The sequence below is a fragment of the Cynocephalus volans genome, chromosome 1, assembly GCF_027409185.1.
Source record: "Cynocephalus volans isolate mCynVol1 chromosome 1, mCynVol1.pri, whole genome shotgun sequence".
Lineage (NCBI taxonomy): Eukaryota > Metazoa > Chordata > Mammalia > Dermoptera > Cynocephalidae > Cynocephalus > Cynocephalus volans.
In genome coordinates this window covers 81,416,420-81,431,603 of record NC_084460.1, presented here as the reverse complement: position 1 = coordinate 81,431,603, position 15,184 = coordinate 81,416,420, and the positions used below count along the sequence as shown (strand labels likewise).

Below are 15,184 nucleotides of genomic sequence, written 5' to 3'. Positions count from 1 at the left end.
GCTTTCACTGGGGGTTGGGAGGTCTCTTTTCATTGGCAAAGAAGACTCGTCAGACTCATCAGTTCAATGTCTCCAGCTTCGTCACTGTCTTTCCACATGTCCCTGTTCCGATTTACAGGATCCAATTATTCCCAATCTATGCCCTTACTTTAATAGGAGACACCATGTAAGGCTGGGACTTCAACTTGCATTGTAATTCAGCTAATCACAGGACAAGATATTCTGCATTTAATTTTTAGCAATCTCAGACCTGTGGCTCATTGAAGGTTTGAGGTCGTGCTTGCAGCACTTGAGTTGGGAATTTGAATGGAATTTGAATTCCTGAGCTCTTCCTTTTTGTTTTGTTTTTTGTTTTTTTCTAGAGGGCTTTTCTCAGGGCCATCTTTTAGTATTGCAACTGCTGTAGGCTGTGCAGGGCCTCAGCACATTCCTTAATAAGGCCACACACACACCAGGATGCTAGTCTCCAGGGAGGTGCTAGAGCCCAGCTCATCTGAGGCCCAGGTCAGCTTGTGCAGGAGGGGCCAGCCCCTCGGCTGCTGTGTGTCCTGCTGCTGCAGCCTCTCACAGTGCCCCGGGGTGCTGGGGCCGGGGGACAGGCTGAGAGCCGAGGTGGCTCTGAGGCAGAGGGAGCAGGGGCTCCCGAGCTTGGGAGAGGGCAGCCAGGGCACTCAGAGCCGGATTATCTATCCATGCCTGAGTCCAGCTCCTGACAAGGCACACAGATTTTTAACTGTTTTTCTTAGAGTAGGATCTCCCTGCAGTCCATGCAAGTCTTGCCCAGCATGTGGTAACCATGCAGCAGGTAGTCGCCTGTGAGCCGGCAAATGTGATACTGGTGCTCCTGTTGTGCCTGCTGCACCTTCATCCCCACCTCAGTCGGGGGCTCCCAGTAGAAATCTCAACTCCAGCGCCATTGTTCTTGCTGAGCTCCCCCGACTGAGCTTATCCTTTTCCCCCACAACTTTGCCCAATGACATTAGGAGCAAGGAGCCAATTTCATTATGTTCATTAGATTTCCAAAAACATTTAAAAGTGTCATATACACAGTCACCCAGCTCCCTGCTTCTTATACTGGTTGATTAGAATTATCCAGTGGAGATATTTGGGGTTATCTATGGCCAGATTATGCCATGGACTATCAGTGCTCTCTTTCCTACTGGAAGTAGAGCCATTGGTGTCTATAAATTCAATCAGATATGACAGCCAATTCCAAAAACTTCAGAACCAATTAATCATGGTACCGAAATCATCTGTATTAGCCAGGGTTCTCCAGAGAAGCAGAACCAGTAGGAGACAGATAGATAGAAAACAAGGAATTAGCTCATGCAATTACAGAGGCTGAGAAGTCCAGACTCACAAGAGCTGATGGTAGTTCCAGTCCTAATCTGAAGGCTGAGAGCAGGAAAGTTGACAGTGTAAGGTCTAGTCTGAGTCTGAGCCCAAGGGCAGGAAAAGTCCGCCATCACAGTTTGAAGACAGGCAGAGAGAAAGGATTCTTTCTTACTCAGCCTTTTATTCTATGCCAGCCTTCAACAGATTATAAGAGGCCCTCATACATTGGGGAGGACAACCTGCTTTACTCCATCTACTGGTTCAAATATTAACCTCATCCAGAAATACCCACGTACACATCCATAAATTATGTTTAATCAAATATCTGGGCACCCCATGGCCCAGTCAAATTGATACATAAAACGATCCATCATACCTTAGCACATCAAATTCGGAAGCACATTATACCATTTTGTCTCATTAATGGTGATGTTAACTTGGATGGATCGCTGGGATAAGGCAGTCTTCCAAGTTTCTCCACTATCACGTTGATATTTTCCTCTTTGTATTTGGCAAGTATCTTGTGGTGAGGTATTTGAGACTCTGTAAATATTCTGTTTCTTATCACACTTTTACCTAATTTTAACACCCATTATTGATTCTTGACTGAGATAATTATTATTATAATGTTACCAAGTGATGATTTTATATTTCCATCATTCCTTCTATATTAATTAATTGGAATTCAACTCTCTTATGTATGTATGTGTGTATTTATATCAGTGCAGACTCATGAATATATTTTATTTTCTGGGTTATAATCCATCACTCTCATTCATTTTGTTGCTCAACTTGTCCTACATTTGGGTATTAGAACAAGTTCTTTAAATCATATTTAAATAGCTTTGCTCTATGAATTCTCATGTTCTGGCATGTAAGATTAGTGTAAATAAACAAAATTTCTCCATGATTATAGCATTACAGATTTCTTTGCATAGAAATCTTTAAAGAACCTTGTATTCTTAAAAATATTTGATTAAAGAAGCAACACCAGATAGTGGCCACCCCAGATAAAAACAAAACAAAACAACAATGGCACCCACAATGACCCCTCCCCACCATTGTTGAGTTATTTTCCTCTTCCAGATCGATAACTGTTTATGCGATTGTGCTGAAATGTTATAAAGGCACTCTTACCAGCAAGAATGGTACTTCAAACGTGAAGAAACATGAAAACATCAGTGTTTTAAAATGACTTCTATAGTAGTTCCGGTCAAGATGGCAGAATAGATGGTCCTCAGCATCACTCTCTCCCACAAATCAACCAATTTACAACTATAAAAATGTAACATCAGCCAAGCTGGGGCTGCTGGAGCTCAGGAGAAGAGGAGGAGGAGAGACCTACAGAGTTCATGAAGGGAGAGAAGCCACTATGAGGGAAAGAAAAAACTGCTCAGAGTGTTTTGGGCTGCGGCTGCTTTAATGCTGGAGCACATAGAGCAGGAGCTGGCAGAAGCCACAGCTGTGCCCTTCAGATGGAGTTGCTTGGAGGTGGCAGGGGAGAAGAGGGCCTTGGTGGCCCCCAGGACAGCAAGACCACTAATAGGGTTCCTGTGGACCCATGCAGGAGTGAGGAGCCAGAACAGCTGTAAAAGGGGAGCCATTCAGAGGCTGGTGAGTCACCTCAAGGGACTGGTGCAGGGCCCATCCCACGGGAAGTGTTTGCAGAATGGGCAGTGGGGGAAATGCGAACACCGGGAGAACACTGGGATACAGCAAGGACAGCCTATCTGCCCCCCAATAAGCACAGGACCACTCAGAGGAAACTGGTTGGGAAAGCAGAATTGCATGGGGTGCAGTTTGATGAAAAAACTCAGGCTCAGAACAGAGTTTCTACACAACCCAGATCCACCAGATCTCTGGAGAGCCAGAAGTACCTATATGGTCAACCATTAAACCCTTAGCTGCACAAAAAGCCTTCCCTAGGGAAACAGCAGCAAAGCAGCAATTTAGCTCAACCACAGAGCTCAAGTACTGGTTTCCACAGGAAGTTCCCCTGTTTTAGAAGTAAGCAAAGGACAGCAAATTAGTTCTGGCCCTGGCACACCACCAGCACCTTGGGGCCTGCCTGGGAACCAGAGGTTTGGAGCCAGGGACCAGACCCCACTGTGACATCCAGGCACACCATGCCAGCACCTTGGGGCCTGCCCAGGGACTCGAGGCTTGGAGAAGGGGACTGGACCCCCTTCCCACAACCAGGCACATCGTGCCAGTGCCTCAGGGCCCACCTGGGGACCACAGCATTGAGAGGGGGACTGGACCCCACTCCAACATCCAGGCACACCATGCCAGCACCTCAGGGCCCCACCTGGGGGCCCAGGGTATGGAGCCAGGGACCAGACCCCCCTCCCACAACCAGGCACACCATGCCAACACCTCAGGGCCCACCTGGTGACCCGAGGTATGGAGCCAGGGACTGGACTCCCTGCCCACAACCAGGCACACCATGCCAGAGCCTCAGGGCCTGCCTGATGACCCCAAGCATGGAGCTAGGGAGTGGACCCCCCTCCCACAACCAGGCACACTGCACCAGTGCCTCAGGGCCCACCCGGGGACCCAAGGCATGGATCTGGAGACCAGACACACCCCACAACCAGGTACACTGCCAGCACCAAGGAGCATGCCAAAAACATCACCTCCATGTGGGTGGCCCATCACAGGCACCACAACAACCACAGCTGCCGTGAAAGCGGCTAGATTCTACAACCACCATGCACATGGTCTGCCAACAACTGGAGTGCACTGATACAAGGAGAGTCACCAGCAGAGATAAAGAAAAGAAGAGGATGTCTCTCTCCACAAAGCCCATTCCAGAGTGACAGAAGAAGCATCTGCTCTGTGATAATATTGGGGGACCTGAACACACCTCTCAGCATTGGACAGATCATCTGGGCAACAAATCAACAGAGTAACCATTACTCTTTCAGAAGAAGAGAAGAAATCTAGGGTAATTAGAGGGGGGAGGAAGGAGGGAGAGGAGGATGGGAGAGATTGGACAAGGGGCATAAAGAATAAGCATGATTTGTAACAATATATATGCTAGTAATATTGATCTCATCAACATATTTCAATGTTGAACCCCAAAAATGTGTATAATCAATTTTGATTCAATAAAGAACAATTTTTAAAAATGACTTCTATGAATTTGATTTTATGAATAAATATATAGCAATTAGTGCTCTTATACTTTTTATAACTCATTTATTTTTATCACAAAGTCTTTATAGCTGAAAGAGACCTAATATATCATCTATATTCACTGGTTTCTTTTACTGCAAGTCACAGAAAACAATTCTAGCTATCTCATTTCAAAATGAATTTGTCGAGAGGGTGTGAAGTAACTCAGAATAGGAGGAGCAACTAAAGAATTTGGCTCAGAAAACACAGGTGTCAAAAGTGGCTACAGGAATCCATAAAGAAGGAACTAACAAGCAGACCCCTTGAAGAGCCTCTGTCTCCCTGAAGTGTCTTTGTGTGATTCTGTTCAAGATCCAACTATCAAAGACAGAGTAAGTCGTGTACCTTAACTCACAATCCCAAAAAGACTGGATCTACTTGGGAGGATGGTGTTTTGGTTTGTGTTCCCCCAGAGCAGACTCTGAAACAAAGAATCAAGAGCAAATGGTCTATTTGGGAGGCGATCCCAGGAAATATCATTAGGGAGTGGGGAAGAGAAGCCAGTGAAGGATGTGTCCTCAAAGCAGCTGCCACTCTGGGAGACAATCTAGAAGACACATCAGAGTTATCTCAACTGAGAGGCGAGGAAGCGAGGATATTTTCCAACTATATCCCCTTACACGATTTGTTGAGGGCTTTTGATTAGCTCTTGTGTACTTTTGGCTTATCCCGTGTGTGGGATGAATGTGCTATCACAGCCAGACAAAAAATGCTCATTCAGAGGGTCATGAGAGTTTGCAGTGAGCAGCCTTCTGTGAGTAGAAGTGGGTGCTGAGACGACAAGGGCAGAGTACGGACAAATCTGCTACAACAGTTTCCTTAAGCAAAACTGGAATGCCGTGACTAGGAGATTGGAGGCTGTGCAGGAGGAAATGGTAGACATTCATTTCACCATGAATGCAACCCTGTCATTTTACAGAAACAGTTGTTTGCACGTCAAATTGCTATGTATGTTACATCAATTAGGATGCTTTCAGCTACAAGTAAGAGCATACCAAACTAAAAGTGGCTTCAAGAATAGAGATTGCATCAGGCATGATAGGCTACGTTGTGCTGTGGTGAAAACAGCTGCCATCAGTGGCTTAACACAACAGTTTATTTCTCACTCATTCAAAGTGGGCTGAGGGTCCAGGCAGTTCTCCATAGCAGCTGGTTTTTGGGCATTGGCTCATCATTCCAGACTGTTTGGATCTTATGGCACCTCCATAAATGGACATGCTCCCATTATTACCAGTGCAGGGAAGAGCAGGTGGGGGCATCAAATGCTGGATGCGGCGCACAGCACTGGTCACATTTGATTGGTCAAAACGAGTCATGCAGCCATGCTTTGGGGTGGAGAAGCTCAGCATTCCTGTGTGTCCAGAAGTAGAGAAGAACAGGATATTAGCAACCAGAGGTATTAACTTCCTCCAAGGTGTGGAGGTAGGTAATCTCAGGATTGTTACAGTGGCTCAGCAACGATCAAAGATGCAGGGGCTTCCTGTCTTTCCAGTCTGTATCTCTGATTTGTCACAGAATGACTAGCAGCTTCAAACATCACCTTCTCTCACATCAATATCCGAAAGCAGGATGAGAGGGTAGGGGTCTCTGCCTCCCTTTTTTATTGTTTGGGGTGGAGCTCCTCTTCTCTCTCTCTCTCTCTCCCCCCCCTCCCATTATCAGGGAAGAGAATCTTTCCTAGAAGCCTCACAAGACTTCAATTTATATCTCACCGAGGAATAATACCTCCTGTAGAGTCAGAACTGGGTCACATGACTACCCCTAGCTGCAAGGGAGCATAATCACTGATGGCAGGATTGTATTCAATCCCAAAATATTATTCCTGAGAGAACCGAGTATTTCCTGAGATCCAATATCAAGCAACCTCCTGGGAACATCTATTTGTCTGATCAGATGAGAAATGATGGCTTTCTTGATAATTCAGAACAATTTAAAAGAAGTTTCTGTTATACAGAGATGTCAGAATGTATAATCAAAATAATAGACTACAAATAAGTGGGAGACTAAGACTTGATTGTGAAAATTTTTCCTCCTGAAAAACAAACTGCAGCTTGGCTTATTTTTCAAAGAAAATTCAACTTCTTAGACTCTAGGCAAATAAATAAGCATCAAATAACCGATTATACTGTGTATTTTAGAATTATACATGTTATTTAGGACTTTAATAAAAGTTTAACAGAAAGTTTAAAAATAGATGATAGCAGAGGCAAAAAAAACTTGCAATGCCATCAAAAGCTAAAACTTAAAAATAATTACAATAAACTGGAACTTCACTAAGTCTAATGCCAATGAAGCTGGACTGAGGAGAAAAAAAAATCATATTCAGTCTTTCACTCTGGAAACAAAGACAGCATGAAAACAATTGGAATGTACTTTATATGCCCTCTGTCTGCCTCAGGGAGCCAGATTCTGTACCAACCAAAATACGGACACTTGCCTCTCTAAGGCTAGAAGAATTCTTCCCCAATCCCTACTGCTATTGGCTAAATGTGTCCCCAGAAGTTCATGTATGGGAAACTTAATCCCCACTATGACAGTGTTAACAGGGTGAAAAATCCAATTTCAAAGGTGGGGCCTTGAAGAGGTGATTAGATTGTGAGGACTGTGCACTTGTGAATGAATTGACCCATTCATGCAATAATTGGCCTGGTTCTGATGGTTTAAAAGGAGAGTGAGTGAGCAGGTTAGCTCTCTTGCTCAGCCCATTCTCGCCATGTGACACCCTGCATCACTGTGGAGAGTCACCACCAAGAACAAGGCCCTCACCAGATGTGTTCCCTGGACCTTGGACTTTCTAGCCTCCAAACTAAGAAATAAATTTCATTTCTTTATAAATTACCCAGTTTCAGGTATTCTGTTATAAGCAACAGTAAAGGGCTGATATACACCTCCTTCTCCTAGATTATTTCAGAGAGCTCAGTCCCCTCTCACACACCTGCAGCTCCCACCAAGAAATACAGCACAGGAATTGTGAACGCTACAGCTCTGGGAGGAAGTGCACCGCCGTGGATCTCACCAGACACATGCTGTGAGGAGGGGTCAGGCAGAAAGAACACTGGTGGCAGTGAATTCTTGGGATTGTAGAATAAACCTGCTCTGTCTTGTTCTATTAGCAATGTATTCCACATCCCTCAGTGCCTGCTAAGACCAGAAGAAGGTGTTGGGACTTCTCCCATGCCCTGCTTTCTCCTTTCTGTTTGCTGGAGTGAATAGGAGCATGGGGTGGGAGAGACAAACATGCCCACCTTTATGTTTGTTTTCAGGTGTGAAGTAGCATTGATAGTAATGATAGACAAATGTAAGCTCATATGTATTTTAAACTTCTGGAAGGATAGAAATTGGTTATATAAAACTTCCAGAATTTATAAAAGGAGAAAATAGAGCAAAGAAAACATAAAAAAGTTACAAAGCAAAACAAAAAGCATGAAAGAAAAATACCAAGGAAAAGTAGGATTGCAGAGATAAGTCTGAAGGAGTTCAGTAGTGGTAATAATTACAAGTGTCTCTCAGTCTGGATTAAAGTCTAAGAGTGATGTGCATGGGAGCAATCTAAAACAAGGTGACTTTGTATGGAGCTATTAATAGTCGACTTTGTACCCCATGAATATATGTTCAATAAAGAAAATAATAATAAAGTGACTTGGACTAAAAATTCAGGAATGAATAGCGTATCCCCAAAGATAGTGGTTCTTTCCCTTCATTTGTTGCAGCTGATTGCAGGGGACCCAGCAGAAAGTTCTGGGACTTCCTAAGGTGAAGGATGCCAGGCCCAACAGGAATTCTTAACCTGGAGCTTGTGAACTTCGATGGAAAAACAATTACATCCATATTTTCACTAATTATTAATAGAAATTTGTTATTTCTTTCAATCATTATAGGCAACAAACCATAGTAACTAGAAGTAACTCTGAATTCCTTGTTTACCACCACCCCTCTCTCTTCAGATGAGAACCTTCAGGACTGTAGTAAACTGAAAAACAAACGAAAGGACACCCTTCTTCACAGCAACAATAACCACATAGAAAATAAAAGGGAAAAAGTGATACACATCCAAATAGCCATTAAAAATATTAAATGCTTACTCATCAGTCCTGTATAAGAAAGCTAAAACATTTTCTTGAAGGACATAGACGATCTGATTAGAAAGAGCTGTTAAGGGAAAACTTAATTTTGTGGAGCTATCAATCTCCTCTCCCATATAAATCCAAAATATAATGTAACGCCAATCACATAACAATGGGATTAAATAAAAAACAAAAGAGGAAACGATTGCAGAATGGTCTTAGGTATAAAATATTTAATTATTGACAAAATGGCTAACTTGCTATGGGGGGTGGGTAGAGAACAGGTAGCTTCCTACCTTATATTTTAAATCTAAATAAATTCCAGGTGGATTAAAGGTATAAGTATAAAAAGAAACCCCATAAAATTGCAGGGGAACATATAGGTGAATATTTATATAGATTCGAGACAGAGAAGTCCCTGCTCAGAGAAATACCAAAGGTAAAACAGTGAGGTAATGTAAATAGATTTGATGTCATGAAAATTTTAATCTCCAGGATATTAAAACACTTTAAAAATAAAAAGACAAATGATACATGGAGAAAAAAAATTAGCAATATATATGAAAGACCAAGGGTTAATATCCTTAATGTGTAAAAAGCTGTTACATGCCAAGGAGAAGAAGGTAAATACACCAAATGAGAATACATAGGAAGGAAACAGTCATTTAACTGACAACACATTTTTCAACTTGTAATCAGAGAAGCTCAAAATTAAACAATGACATAAGTTTTTCAATTATCATGTTGACTAAGTAGTAACTTATTTCTAAAATCATAGCTCAAAGATTTTTATTTATTGCTGGTGAATGTATAAGTTAACTTCTGTGGAGATCAACTTAACAATTTGTCCAAACTTATTAATGATAAGAAAAAAATATTCATATTTCTTAGCTAAGTAAAGTAAAAGTCATTTATAAAATGATTTACATTTTAAGACTATTTTTGTAGGTGAATTATACATGAAAATTATATATAATTGAACATAAAATGTTTTGCAATTAATACAAATTACTCTTTAATGAGAAAGGAAAACAATTTAATGGGTAGTAACTCTTTCAGTAATTATAAACTGCCATATTTAATGTTGTCTTCTCCCCATAAAAAATTTAAATATCACTGAACCTCTATTAACGTTACTGATTTAAACATTGTGGTTAATATCTTTTATATGCAGACCAGCCACTTCATATGTATAAAGAGTATGATTTACTGCAATCTTATGAATACCTTTTATCCTGATACCACTAAACATTTAGCAATAGAAAAAGAAAAGGCAGAAAAGATGTATTTCACACTGTATGTGTATTGTTCTTAGGGTTGGTAAATTGTTTAGAATGTGTCTCCAATATTATATGCATTATTATGTGGTATAAGTTATATGCAATTGTGGAAGGGCAATCAATTATCCCTTTTTTGTAGCTTGAAAGATTATGACTTTCCATTTTGTCTTTTCCATTTCGTTTCTCTTTTGGTGGTCCCTCTTGTGCCTTCATCAAGAATATACATTGTTGGTGGGACTGCAAAATGGTGCAGCCTCTATGGAAAATGGTATGGAGGTTCCTTAAACAATTGCAAATAGATCTACCATACGACCCAGCCATCCCACTGTTGGGAATATACCCAGAGGAATGGAAATCATCAAGTCGAAGGTATACCTGTTCCCCAATGTTCATCGCAGCACTCTTTACAATAGCCAAGAGTTGGAACCAGCCCAAATGCCCATCATCAGATGAGTGGATACGGAAAATGTGGTACATCTACACAATGGAATACTACTCAGCTATAAAAACGAATGAAATACTGCCATTTGCAACAACATGGATGGACCTCGAGAGAATTATATTAAGTGAAACAAGTCAGGCACAGAAAGAGAAATACCACATGTTCTCACTTATTGGTGGGAGCTAAAAATTAATATATAAATTCACACACACACATACACACATACACACACAAACGGGGGGGGGGGGAAGAAGATATAACAACCACAATTATTTGAAGTTGATACAACAAACAAACAGAAAGGACATGGTTGGGGGGGAGGGGGGGAGGGAGAAGGGAGGGAGGTTTTGGTGATGGGGAGCATTAATCAGCTACAATGTATATCGACAAAATAAAATTAAAAAAAAAAAATAAATAAAAAAAATAAAATAAAAAAAATAAAAATAAAGAAACAACTTTAAGGCTAATGTGGATCATGGGACAATAGCGATCAACAAAGACATGTTATCTGACACTGCCCCCATCTATTAAGTGCAATGATAGTTCTGACAAAGTGAACCACTCATAATTCACTACTTGAAGATGATCACTTTTAATATATTGGCAAATATCCTTTTAAATGTTTTCCCACGCATATGCCTCATGTAGTATTTTTCTGACATAATAAAGATACTATTTAACAGCACAAAAAAAAAAAAAAAAAAAAAAAGAATATACTTCTGAGTCAAGTTAACCTGAACGTACTGGGGAATCTCAGTGCTCTGTTCTATTGCCTTTGCTTAGAAGACAAGGGAATGAGAGCGAGAGCTCCGTGCTGCACATCCCATTTAAAGACAGTAGGTTAGAACTGTGTAAAGCAGTAACTGCTGATTGCAAACATGTACTGGTCCCCATTGTTGATAATTGTTGGTTTACCATGAAGTATATAAACTGATGTGCCAATGAGAAGTAAACACCCATTTCCAGGACTTGCAAGGGAGGAGTCAGTGGGAAGTAATCTCTTGCTTTTCATGCAGCAATCCCAGGGGACATGAACAAAAGAGGAACAATCCCTGATTTCCAAGGACCAGAGAGGAAAAACACTGGGAGAGGACAGAACCTGGTCACAGAACCCAGAGTAACCTGTTTGTATTAGTCAGTTTCTATTGCTTATAACAAAGTACACGAAACTGGGTAATTTATAGAGAAAATAAAATTTACTGCTTACAGTTTCTGAGACTGGGAAGTCCAACGTCCAGGGAACACATCTGGCGAAGGCTGGTGGTGACTTCAGTGACAGCAGGGTATAACAATGAGAAAATGGCAGAGCAGAGAGAACAGAGAAAGAGAAACAAACCATCCTCTCTCTTCTTTTAATGCTCTCAGAAACATGCCCATGATCATTTTTATTCCGTTTACTAAGGCATGGTCCTACAGTCTAGTCACCTCTTCAAGTCCATACCTTTCAATTACCTTAATAGGATTTCCCACCCTCTTAACAGTCACAGTGTGTGTGTGTGGGGGGGCAACTTCCTACTATGTAAAACTTGGAGGACACAATTCAAGCTTCAGTGAGTTGGGGGCCCATAATTCAACCCACTACACTGCTCATTTAGGAGGTGCTTTCAATCCATTTTCACTTCCCAGCTTCCAGTAAACTAGAAACTGAAGTGGGAACCCAGGATCATTTGAGCTGTGATCCCAGAGGTGGTATCTTCTTACTATCAACCATTCCATCTGAAAGGCCATCCACTAAATCACAACTCTAGATGACTAAATTGCTTCTATAACTGCTAAATACTGATACAACATCTATAACTTTCCAGAAAAAAGAAACTGATGCAAATTAGTTCACAAATTCCGGACTATGAAGATGTGAATAATTTGTCCATAGGTTAATCCAGGCAAAACAAGAGGTGCCAGGTGGGGTTGGGAAACCCAGGGATAGAGATGTAGGGATAGAAATAGGGGCTGCTGTTAAGGAACCAGACGAGCTGGACTCTCAGTTTCTCAGACTTGTACTCGACGTGGCAGGTACAGCTACACCTGCTGTGAGTTCAAAGGGGTCAACCCCCTTGTATATTCAGACTGAATAGTACTGAGAGTGGATGGATAGGCTGAGAGACCACCTAGGACACCTTTCTGAAAATAGATACAAAGTCCAGTAAGGTTAGTGTAGAAGTATTAACTACCTTGCCCTAAGCTGATATTGGACATTAACAGACTGTCTCAATTATTAAGTATGACACATTCTCTCAGGTATTCTCGCCTCCACCCACCCGACCCCCCAGTTTCACCATCTAGAATTGACCTGATTCAAGTACCTGATTCAGATGACCTTGCCCTTCCTAAAAACATTAGTCACTAAATGCTTCAGAGTATCCTCCTATACATTATGTGAACAACAAGAGAAAAAAATCTCCTGTTGCCTTCCAGCATTGATTCTTCTCACTGGGTTTTATCTGGGGGGATATCTCCACAATTCTTTTTAGGTTTGTATAGGACAATAAGAAGGTATTTAGACCTTTGTGAAAAGGTAGATTCTTCCTAAGACGGGGGATTTTGGGGACAAAATAGGATCTAGGTTTTATCAAGACTTGAAAACTACAAGCAAAAAGTAGTTGTAGTTTCTGAAATAGACTCTGAGCCTGAAGGGCAGGTGTGACTCTGAAATTTCAAATCTGTGTGAAGCCAATACTTCTTCTAAAAGTCTTATTGTCTGTCTGGCTTGATTTGTCTGAGGGTGCCATTTGTTCAAATGACAATGGGAGAAGGGTTATTTTTTGAAGAATAAACTTCTAAAGTAGGTAACATTTTCAACTGTCACTGAACATTTCTTTAAAAGTAACCAATCTGACCCCCCTCTCTAAGCCCTGAGCTAAAATGGGTGAGTGCATAAATGATAATTTCTTGGTCTTGCTTGAATACAAAAGCAATTTGGTAACTGTCCAGACAATGCAAAACAGAAAAATGTTGGCAAATGGACCACTCATTTTTAATGTGACTTTATTCACTCTGGCAACGTGTTCAGCACATATTGTTAATTCACTAGAGTTGATAAATTTTTCAAAAATATTTCCATAATTATGCCCAATATTATGAACAAAATAATTGAAAACCACCAAGAGCATTTTAAAAATTACCCATTTGAACATTAAACTTTAAGATGCCAGAAGGAGTCTACATCAAATAAAGAAACTGGGAATAAAAACATGTTCATAGACTGTAATTGTAGAGATCAGTGAATCAGTGGGGTGTGTTTGGAGGGTGAGAGTACATTTTGGTTTTTTGTTGGTTGAGCATCGGTGTAAGACTTAGACAAAGTTCTTTTCTAATTGCTACTATAGTCTTAGTCTTGTAACAGGATGATGCTTTAGTGGGGTTTTTGAACAGTCTGTGAACTGGCAGTGCTATGGTTGTATTTTCCCTTACCCTCCTGCAAAAAAAAAAGATATGTTGGAGTCCTAACCCCCCGTACCTCAGAATGGGACCTATTTGGAAATAGGGTTTTTTAGAAGTAGTTAAAATGAAATCATTAGAGAGGGCTCTAACCCAACATAATTGTGTCCTTATAAAAAGGGGAAATTTGGACCCAGGGACAGACAGGCATAGAGGGGAGACAATGTGAGGAGACGAGGGAGCAGAGGCCATGTGCAAGCCAAAGGGAGAGGTCTAGAGCAGACCCTTGCCTCACAGCCCCCAGAAGGAGCCAACCTGTTCACACCCTGATTCAGATTACTCATCTCCAGAACTGTGAGGCAGTAAATTTCTGTCATCTGAGCCACCCCATTTGTGGTAGTTTGTTATAGCAGCCCCAGGAAGCTAATCCAGGAGGTTAGCATACATCTTAAAATTGTGCACAGAATTTTGTGTGTTTGTGAGCAGAAGTGCACGCTTTTCCTTCTGTCCCTTCCTTTTACTAGCACTGGACACGTAAAGTGCTAGGATAATGGAAGGAGACAGGCTCTTTAAGAAAGTATAATAATATTAAACAAATGGGTAAAACAGATCAATGCACTGTGCTGCTGATTCTGAACACCTTAGACTGTTGGGAAAGGAGCCACCGTTTTCAGTTTCATCTTGGAGGAGTGGGTGTTATGGAAGATTCCTGACTGAGAAGGATAAGAGACAACCATCAGGGATGGCAGCACGGCACATGGCGTGGCATAGCCTTGGAGAGAGACCCACGTTTGCTTAGAAATGTCAGGCAAGGCTCCTCACCGCTGCCCCATGGATGGGCAAACCCTTGATAAAAAGCCTCGAAGCTGTGGGCAGTGGAGGAGGGGAAGTGAGCCCCGTGGCAGGGAAGGTGCATGGTTTTCCAGGATCCAGAGGCTGTGCTCCAGAAATGGGGTGCTGTATGAAGTCATCGAGTGTGCTATATACGGGATACAGGGACATTTGGAAATGGTGCCTCTATGACCAAGGCAATGCATGAAGACTCGAGCCACCCAGGGAGGGAAGGAGCAAGGGGGTACTTATGCAGGTCTTCTGCTTCTGCTGGTGGAGAATGTGGTGACCAAGGAGACCACTCGGTCTGCTGCACTCAAGGAAAGTATTTTCCCCAAAGACAGCCCAGCTAGAAATCATTCAGTCAGCAACCCCCTAGAATTAATCCTTAATGACTTATGTTGTTTGAGGGCTAGACTTCTGAATCCTTGGTAATATACTGGTGGCAATGGACTATTTATACACCTTCTTCCCTCCCCCAGACATATACTCTGCAGGTTCAGAAAAACAAAAACAAAAACAAAAAAACCTTAACAACTTAAAGACCCCTCTCTTGCGTCCATTCTGATCAAGGAAGAAACTTTGAGAGATATTTATCACCAAAAGAGTTTCAATTGTTTGGGATTAAAAATTCTAGGACCAGCACCTTCAGAGGCATCAGTAAGCCAGGATACTTA

General features: G+C 41.7%; 1 pseudogene; it reads right to left on the bottom strand.

Annotated features, from left to right (window-relative positions):
* Positions 1-385: 385 nt before the first annotated feature.
* LOC134381975 (protein ZNRD2-like) lies at positions 386-1,466 on the bottom strand (annotated as a pseudogene).
* Between the last annotated feature and the right edge of the window lie 13,718 nt (positions 1,467-15,184).